Source organism: Lepidothrix coronata, unplaced genomic scaffold (genome assembly GCF_001604755.1).
Source record: "Lepidothrix coronata isolate B3197 unplaced genomic scaffold, Lepidothrix_coronata-1.0 Scaffold114, whole genome shotgun sequence".
Classification (NCBI taxonomy): Eukaryota; Metazoa; Chordata; class Aves; order Passeriformes; family Pipridae; genus Lepidothrix; species Lepidothrix coronata.
This window is the reverse complement of record NW_016690294.1, coordinates 246,536-255,367: the sequence shown is the minus strand read 5'-3', so window position 1 is coordinate 255,367 and position 8,832 is coordinate 246,536.

Below are 8,832 nucleotides of genomic sequence, written 5' to 3'. Positions count from 1 at the left end.
TCCTTCACTGGCAGGAAGTAGAGCAACCATATCAGACAGAGCTTCTTCTAAGGCTTCACTCAGATTATTTAGCTTTCTAGATCAAAGACAAAGCTTCAAATGAATCTGGAAGACAATGGCATGAATGGCCTTATGGGGTAACAAGAAACTTCAGCTCTTATTGATATCAGTGAAATGAGATCAATAAATGCAGTCATATAACCTTCAAAAGCTCAGGTAAGTCTAGTCAATTCATTATAAATGAGTGTATCAGCACTTGCTCTGTTCAGGTGTCAACATTTTTAGGTTGAGACAATATACAGAATTTACTGGTAAAAATTTTTAATGTGTTATCTTTCCCAATAGCCTGTTTTCAGGCTGTTCCCTTAAAGTGTAAGGTTTCCAGAGAACCCTTGTCCCAGGCCAAATACAGGCACTTGTAAAACTGTCCATAGAAATCTCAACATATGGAATCATGCTGATCCTGAACACCATGGGCTTTGTCTTTATTAATTCAAATGTTTTCTTATTAAGAGATTTTAGTACTCTCATTAACAGCACAAGAGCAATATCTTGTTAAGAGGAAATACAGTAGCAGAAGGAAGAACACTCCAGAGGGGAAGGTTTCCATGAGGCTTAAAGATCTTTGGCCCAGGATACAAATGAGAGAGACTTCTGTGGCTCAGAAAAGTCATCTGGCTTTGCCCACAGAGAAATATGTCTGACTCTTAGTCAGTTAAATATTTCCCCCCCGGCTTGATTCCTGTAGCCTACAAGTTTGATGTTAACCATTCCTTATGCATTTACAAGTTATACAAGAATGTACTAATTTTTCATAACCTGGATGTGAGTAGCTCCGCTTTGAAAAACCCAAAGCAAACACAATGTAAGGAGTTCTCAGTATCTGAATACGATTTGCAAACTTGTTCAATAGAAACAAACAAATCTGGAATAAAATTTGGGAAAAGTTATAGACTCCCTACTTGTTCATGCCCCAGTTCACATGCAATTTCAAGCAAAATATTATTGAGTTAAAATATGTCAGTGAATTTGAATCACCAAAGCAAGAAGACAAGCTTAATCTATCCTGAATCATCTTTTTGTTCCCAGAAGTTTTAAACCGTTAATATTGGGAAAAAAATTATACAAGCAGCTGGCATACTGGGGCCTGATGACATCTAATCCAGTGCCTGTTGTACCCCCATCAAACATGACTCTAGGCATACTCAAAGGTGGGGCATGGGAGGAATAAAACTGATTCTTTCATGTATTCCTAGCTAATGCCTTTCATCTAGCTAGGATGTAGGCTGATCACAAGAAGAGAGTTTAAATACTTGGTGACTTGTCACACTGGAGCCTTCAACTGTTTGAAACAGTAGATTACTTTCAGACACTTGCTGCTGTTCAATTATGCATTTTTGTTTTGTGATGCATATAATCAGTCACCATATTCACAAACTCAAGATTTCCCAGTGGAAAAGTTTTAAAGATAGGACTTCTATTGCTTTCCTGCCTTATCAAAATGGAGGAAAGCAACACATGTTTTCAGCAACAAATATCTTAGGAAATATACCAAGGGTGCAATCCTGTGTTCCAAACAGAAAACTGTTTTGAGTGCTATCAAATTCCAGACCAAAAGGGTAATAATACATGTGTCAAAAAATTACTCAAAAGAATGAACGTTAGGTTCTTTTGTTTATCCATTATCAACACTATCAACCATTTTGGTGACCAAAACGGGAACAAAAACCTGCAACCAGGGCTAAAAGCTCTCCTCCCAGGTAGGAAAAGAACCTCTTCCTAGCCAGGAGCAATGGGCAGTATTGCAGCTGTCCCTTGTGGAATCTGCTACCCCAGCCTGTGACACAGCCCAGCAGCACCAGCTGCAGACACACCAAAGGGTCACACACCTGCTCTGGGAAACAAGGGACCCTGGTGCCTGCACACACCTGCTTCTGCCCCTCTCAAATCCTTCACGTGTTATACGATGTAAAAAGGAGATGGTGTGCAGGAAGTCCACCTGGATTTGCCCCGTGCATTCCACCAGGAGCTTAGACTCTTCTGATGTGCTAAAACCAGAATTACATTAAGCAGCTGAGAGACTGAAACATAATTCTTGGTCTGGAGATGCACAGTGATGGAGGCCCAGGCAGTTTGGAAATGTGACGCTCTTAGTTTGCTGGATGCAGTCTTAAGGGAGAAGAATACCAAACTGCAGATCCAAGCTTTTCTGGTACATCCACCTCTATTAATATAGTGTGGGAATATTCCCACAGGAAGAGGAGCATGTCAAAGATGGGCTATCTCTGCTTATGCATTGTTGCCCAGAGGAGAAGGGTATCAACACAGTTCTTACACTTCAAATCTTTGTTTTGCTTAACATCAAAGTTATTTCCAGAGCCCCCTTGTGAGAATCAAGATGTCATTACTCTGTGTGCTGAACAGAGGGTTGATGTACAGCCTGATTTCGGCCTGAAGACTTTTCCCTTCACAGACAAGATATATGTAGCCAGCTTTGACAATAACATCTCATGCAATTCTTTCTGATTAGAAATATGCTCAGAAAACAGTCCATTAAAACTGAATGAAAGGTCAAGTCTCCATTTGGGTAATTATGCTGTTTTCAAGAGAGATCAGAGAGAACTATGGCAACATATTGTGGATTAGTATCTGCCACCATATGGCACTTCAAAATGACAAATAGAAACAATGCATATCCTTTGTTAAAGAAGCAAATAGTAAGCCATTTTAAAACCCATTTTATAAAATCAACCTTTGGTGTTAAATACTGGAAATCTGGGGGATTCTGTTGTGTTGCTGTTCCAACACACAAATACACAAGATCATCAACTCTGGGAATTTCTTTTTTAACTTCTGATTTTTTTTTCAATTTTTTTTCATTTGTACTATCTGAAATCTTTAAAGTGTCTCTAGGCCTAAGGAAACATTTGAGTTGACTAAATGCTTAAAAGGCAAAGCAAAGACGCCCAAGTGCAAGGGTTTTGTAGTTACCCCTATTAAAATAAACAGGGAAAAATAACCCTGTGAAATTTAAATGGGACAGAGTTTCCATATCAGGACTGCTGGCAATGTCCCTGAGACAGGCCAAGGAGAGGCATCCCTCTTCTCCAGTGGCAGCCCAGCTGCTTCTGCCTCAGCCCTGTGGCAGGAATACACCCCACTGCTTCCAGCTTCCCTTCACGGAGCGGGATGAGGAAACTGAGATGGGCAAACTTCCCCCAAACAAGCCAAACAGAGCCGTTTTGATCAAAAACCTGTGGGAACAAACTGTGTGAACAATCTCATGGAAATCATGTAGCCTCTCTCCTACCTTATCATTCCAATTACATTCTCCTAATCTACAAAATTGAAAGGTAATGAGCAGTTTTTCCTTAAACCACATTAAATAACACTGTCAAAATGCAAATTTATTCATTAAGTATAAATGAGTGTGTTAAATATTCATGAATTGTTGCTTGCAGTATATAATTAATCCCATGGTCTGTGTGTCCAAAAGCATTTAGGAGATAGATTCCAGAAGACGGTGCTGTAGAATGATAACATTTAAAGCATGTTTTTAAAAGCAAAGGTCACCAGCCCTTTGGAACCTAAACTATTACCAGTGATTATAATTCATTGTAATACCTCTTCAGCATGTACACATGCTTTCATGATTCAAGGTTTGTATCCCCAACCCTTGCTGTCTAATAATCTATTCAAGAAAAGAAATACTTGAGAGCGGAAGGTGCTGCTAAATTATCCCATTCAATGCCGATGCACTCAAATTAATACAGTGCTTTCCACATTTTAGAACTCCCAAGGATTGCAAAGCTGCCCTTGAAAAACGATGCAGTTTGACTCCCCTGGCCCTCCTTTTTCTGAAAAAAAAAAAAAAAGAAAAAAAGAAAAAGTGCATTCTGACACTTGAACCATCACTAAAGCTGGCTGCCATTTCAAATATCATGAAAGATAAAACAAAGGCTTCACGCCAGAAAAAGAACAGCCTCTTTTTTTCCCGTGCTTTACAGTCACTTGCAGATATGAAGGAAAAACTCCAAATCCTGTACTGAGCTTCAAGTAAGTGCTCCCATTGATACCAGTAAGAAGTACAGCACATAAAGTGCTGGGATGTTATGTCTCAGTGTCCTTAGCTTAAATACTCACTCTTTTCTCTGTCTTTCTTAAATTTTCACTGCTTCTTTTCATGTAATTGAAATCACTTTCAGAAACTCTTTGTTAGTCTGCTTCATATTTTTTCAGGGAAGAATCTTTGAGGTACTGATGAAAATGACTGATTTTTTTTCAAGATAGCATGAAGAAATAACAAAAAATAAAATCATTATGGTGTTCATAGTAATTCCCTTCAACAATCACTTGATCTCAAGGTGCTTGTTGTATACAGCCTTTAGCCCCCTGTGCAAGTATAAACCCCACCATCTCCCTTTCCTTCCTCAACACCTTCAGAAATAAAGTACATGACAGTGACTTGATCTCTGATGTTTTAGTGTGTGAGATTTTCACCGTGTCATTTTGTGTGTGAGTGAATGAATCAACACAACACCAAAAGTGATTCACAATTCCAAGTAACTCCACCTGCAGTTCACAGCACAGGCCATAGGAACCAGGGGCTGTGAGGCTGCGCTCTGACAAATTTTTTTCATCTTTTTCCTTGCAAAAATGTAACAAACAGTTTGCCATTTGTATGCAGACATGTTTCGTTCATTCAGAGCCAGCGAGCACATCTCTGCGTGGCATGGGGCTTGTACTGCACTGTGTGGATAAATCCTGCAAAATTAGGTGCTGAAGGATCTTTAGTTTCTATACAGTATCTTCTGTCTTATGACAAAAAAAAGGCAATGTGACACCAAATGGGTTTGATTAGCCTTATTTTAAGGCCTGTGCAGCGGGGCTTGATGAACTATAAGGCATTATAAGAACAGGCTGAAGGCGAAGCTGGTTATAGAATGCAGGATAATGTTTCATCATATCTATTAAACAGGTAAAGTCATCAAACCCCAGGGCCAGGCAGCTGCAATTCAAGCACTGTTGACATTCAGTTTACAAGACATTTGTGATAAGTGCTTTTGTTGTAATTAAAAAGCTGTGCAAGTCTACCCAGTTGTGTCGTAACCAGTATCTTATCTCCTGTACCAAAATGAGGACAGACCTCACCTGTCAAAGACAATTAATTTAGATAGCTCTCCTCTGGACAGGAGAGGAGTTAATCAGAAATTCTCTGGTAGAATGTTTTGCTTTTTCCAGTGAAGAGTGCTAGTGGATTGTAACTTAAAACTCCCACAGAAAGACGCAGATTTTGATCAATTTTATGACAAAACAAGCCAATTCTTAACGTTTCATTTTTTGACAGTTCCTGTGCTCACTTTACATACTGTCTCAGAACCCAGACTCTGTAGTTCCCAAATTCTGCCAATCCTGAGCAGAGATGGAAGCTGCCAGCCCCGGGACTGGGCAGCCCACAGAGGTCTGGTTATTTTGGGCAACAATAAACAGAGAGGCCCAAGCAGATGTGTTAAAAAAACCTACATTTTCATTTGCAAACAGACAGCTCTCCCCCATCTCCAATTCGTTGCCACCCAAATATCAGAATCCCCCAGAGACAGAAGTGTTTTTCAAAAACAGACAGTCAGGGATCATGTGTAGCCCAACCAATCTGGAGGAAAGGCTGGAGATAGAAAGACAACTGGAAAGACTGTACGCATCAGTAACTCTGCTTCACAGGGATTGCCTCACTGACCTCAGATAAGTTCAGGGAAGCCTGAACATTGCTTCAGAAGAAGAATGTCTGCGTGATCCTCCAGGATATTATCCTTGGTTGGTGAATGAAGGAAGACAGGAAAAAAAAAACATTCTGGACGTGGAACATGTGTCTTTTGATGCAGGTGAAAGGATGGCACCGTTTAGGTGGTCTCCTGTTCTGTAAGAAAGGCAAACAGCCTGCTAGGGAAGGGGCTGAAAATAAGTGCTAAGAGGGGAATTGATGAAAAAACCCCAAATACAACCAAAAAACCCCCAATCATTCAGCATGAAATCAAGATGACAAAACCAAAATTAACAAAGGATCTAAAAGCAGCAGATTTTCTGTAAAACAATACCAAATAGTTTGGGTAAAAAATGAAAGGAATAGGAATGACATATTTATAAATTCAGTGTAGCTGGTATTACTGACAATAGCTGGGAAGAACTGAATAACTAGAACATTAAAGTCAATGGTTATAACCTATTTTGGAAAGATCAAGTACAGAGAAGGGGAAGAAGAGTAGCACTTCGGTAAAAGAGCCATAGTCTGTTTTCGAGGCACTGGCAGCTCAGAAGCAAATGATGTGAATGCAATGGATCAATACTCTATCAGATAAAACACTAGATGGGATAGCAACTACTGTCTGTAAATCACCAAATCATAGAAAAGACAATAGGATGACTGGATGCCTTTGCACCTTCTGTAATGTGCAGGAGCAAAAAAGCTGCACTATCATCTGAGACTTCAGTTTGCCTGACATATGCCCGAGGTTTTATGATGCTGGTACATCTGTTAAATTTTTAATGTTATATATGAACATTTCTTAAACCAAAATGGAGAACTCTCCAAGAATGAGAACTTTATGTGAGATAGCATCTCAGAAAAAATGAAAAGAGATTTGAGATAGTTGGTAAGAGAAGTAAATTAATATTAGTGGCTATGATCATAGCTTGATTGCTCTTTAGGGCAAAATGAGAATGAAGCCCAAACACTAATATGGATGGATGGTGTAGTCTTTTTACCAGACTGAAAATTATTGAAAAGGAGAATCAGCTACGAGAGAAAACTGATCAATAACTGGAAAATACAAAAAATTAATATCTGAAAAAATCAGGAAAGAAAGTTGTATGTGTTTAGAAAATATTTAGCTCAAAGGGTTAATGAAAGCCTCTAGGTAATTGTAAATCAAAAAAATGAAGAAAGAAAGTTGACAGCATGGATATAGAGTAGAAGTAAGGCATCACATATATAATTCCTCCAATAAGTGTAGTCAAGTTGTAAGGAGAAATTTATGGCCAGAGAATTAAGGACAATATTTTTCAAATACATTAGGAACCCTGACAGTGGTACCGGTTCTTTATCAGATTGAAGTGGAAGATTTGTTAAGAGTAATGAAGACAAGAAAGAAGTGTTCAATAAGTCTTTGTGTTCAGTGTTTAAGGAAAAGACAGACAATTGATGCTCTATGAGGATGATGAACTACCAGGAAACAACAACAACAACAAAAATATTTGTGTAGGAATATTTGTGTAGGAAACTTCAGATAACTTGTATCCAAGAGTTGTTCAAGAGCTGACTGAGGAATCTCTATTGTTATTATTGCTTTTTGCTAAGTCTGGGAACAATTGGGAAGGTTCCAGAAAGCTGGAAGAAAACGTATGTTGTGTTAATATTTAAGAAGGATAAACTTAACGACCTAGATAATTACAGTCCTGTCAGTCTAAAATTGATCTGGAGCAAAGTAATGGAATGGCTGACAGGGGACTCAATTACTAACTAATTAAAGAGGAGAAATATGCTAAATGCCAATCTAAGTGCAATATGGAAAACAGATACTGTCAAACACATTTGCTGGCTTTTTTTTCAATTGTGACTACAACTGAAAGACAACACTGCAGATACACTTTGATTCTATATGACATTTGATGCGGTATTCATGGCATTTGAGTTAAGAGAACATGATAATACAAAATTGACATGTCTCACATTAAATGAACGGAAAACTAGTTAACTGACATTTCAAAATGGGAATTTAAATGGGGAATGATCACAGAATGGGTATTCTGCTGGGATAGCTTCCTGGGCATACTCTAGTTAACAATTTTATCAACAATTTGGAAGAAAACCCAAAGGTTTGCAGAAGACTCAGTCATTAAGGAAGCAGTCAGTAATAAGAAAATATCACTGAGATTAGTTGGCAAGGATTGCTGGGTGATTTGGTGCAAACAAGTAAAAAAAGATCCAAATGTAAAGCCACAGGAGCAAAAACTTCAGAGGAATAAATTCACTGTTCTATGAGGGTTTTAAAAGCTCTAAGGGGGATAATTCTATAACTAAAATAAATTTTTTACCTGATTAGCTGGTTCTACCACAAATAATCAAATAAATTCACATTCCATGTAACTACTACTAAGTATGGATTTACTTCAAGAGTAATATGTCCAACCATCCTGCATGGAAAAAGGATGAAATGAATCCTTATTACATCATGCTTCTAATATGCATTCAGAGCTCACTGTGTACAGATAATGGTTCTGAAGTGAACATTATGGCATATTCAGAGAGCATGCCTGAAAAAATAAACCACAAATTCTTAACAAGCCCTTCGGCTGTATATCAAATTTGAAGGACCCTCAAAGCTGAGCACGTGAAAGGCATTTCTTCCCTTTATTTAGTCTGATCCCTACCACAGAAATTCTGCTTTCACTTCCCTCATTGTGGTGGCTGACAAAATAGCCTAGTTTTAAGTGCTGTGTACCAGAATCTGGCCCAAAATTAGTCGGTAACAGTTGCTGCATTATATATAATATATGCCAGTGCTGACAAACACACCCAGAACCTCCAGTCCTTTCACAAACCCAGCTAGTCTCTATGTGGTTACTCCAGGACATACAGACCAAGTTAAAATTTACAGATCAAAGTCTGTTGCTTGTTAATCATGTTCTTAGCTGGGCAATAAAGCAGGAAAGTTAGAGACTAGTTAGAGGCCGAATGAATTCCAGCTCCTTTCAGCACCACGGGGTCCCCTGCATGATGGAAAAAAAGTAGCATAGGTCCTCCTCACACTCTTGTCAACGTTGGAGGTGCAAGTAAAG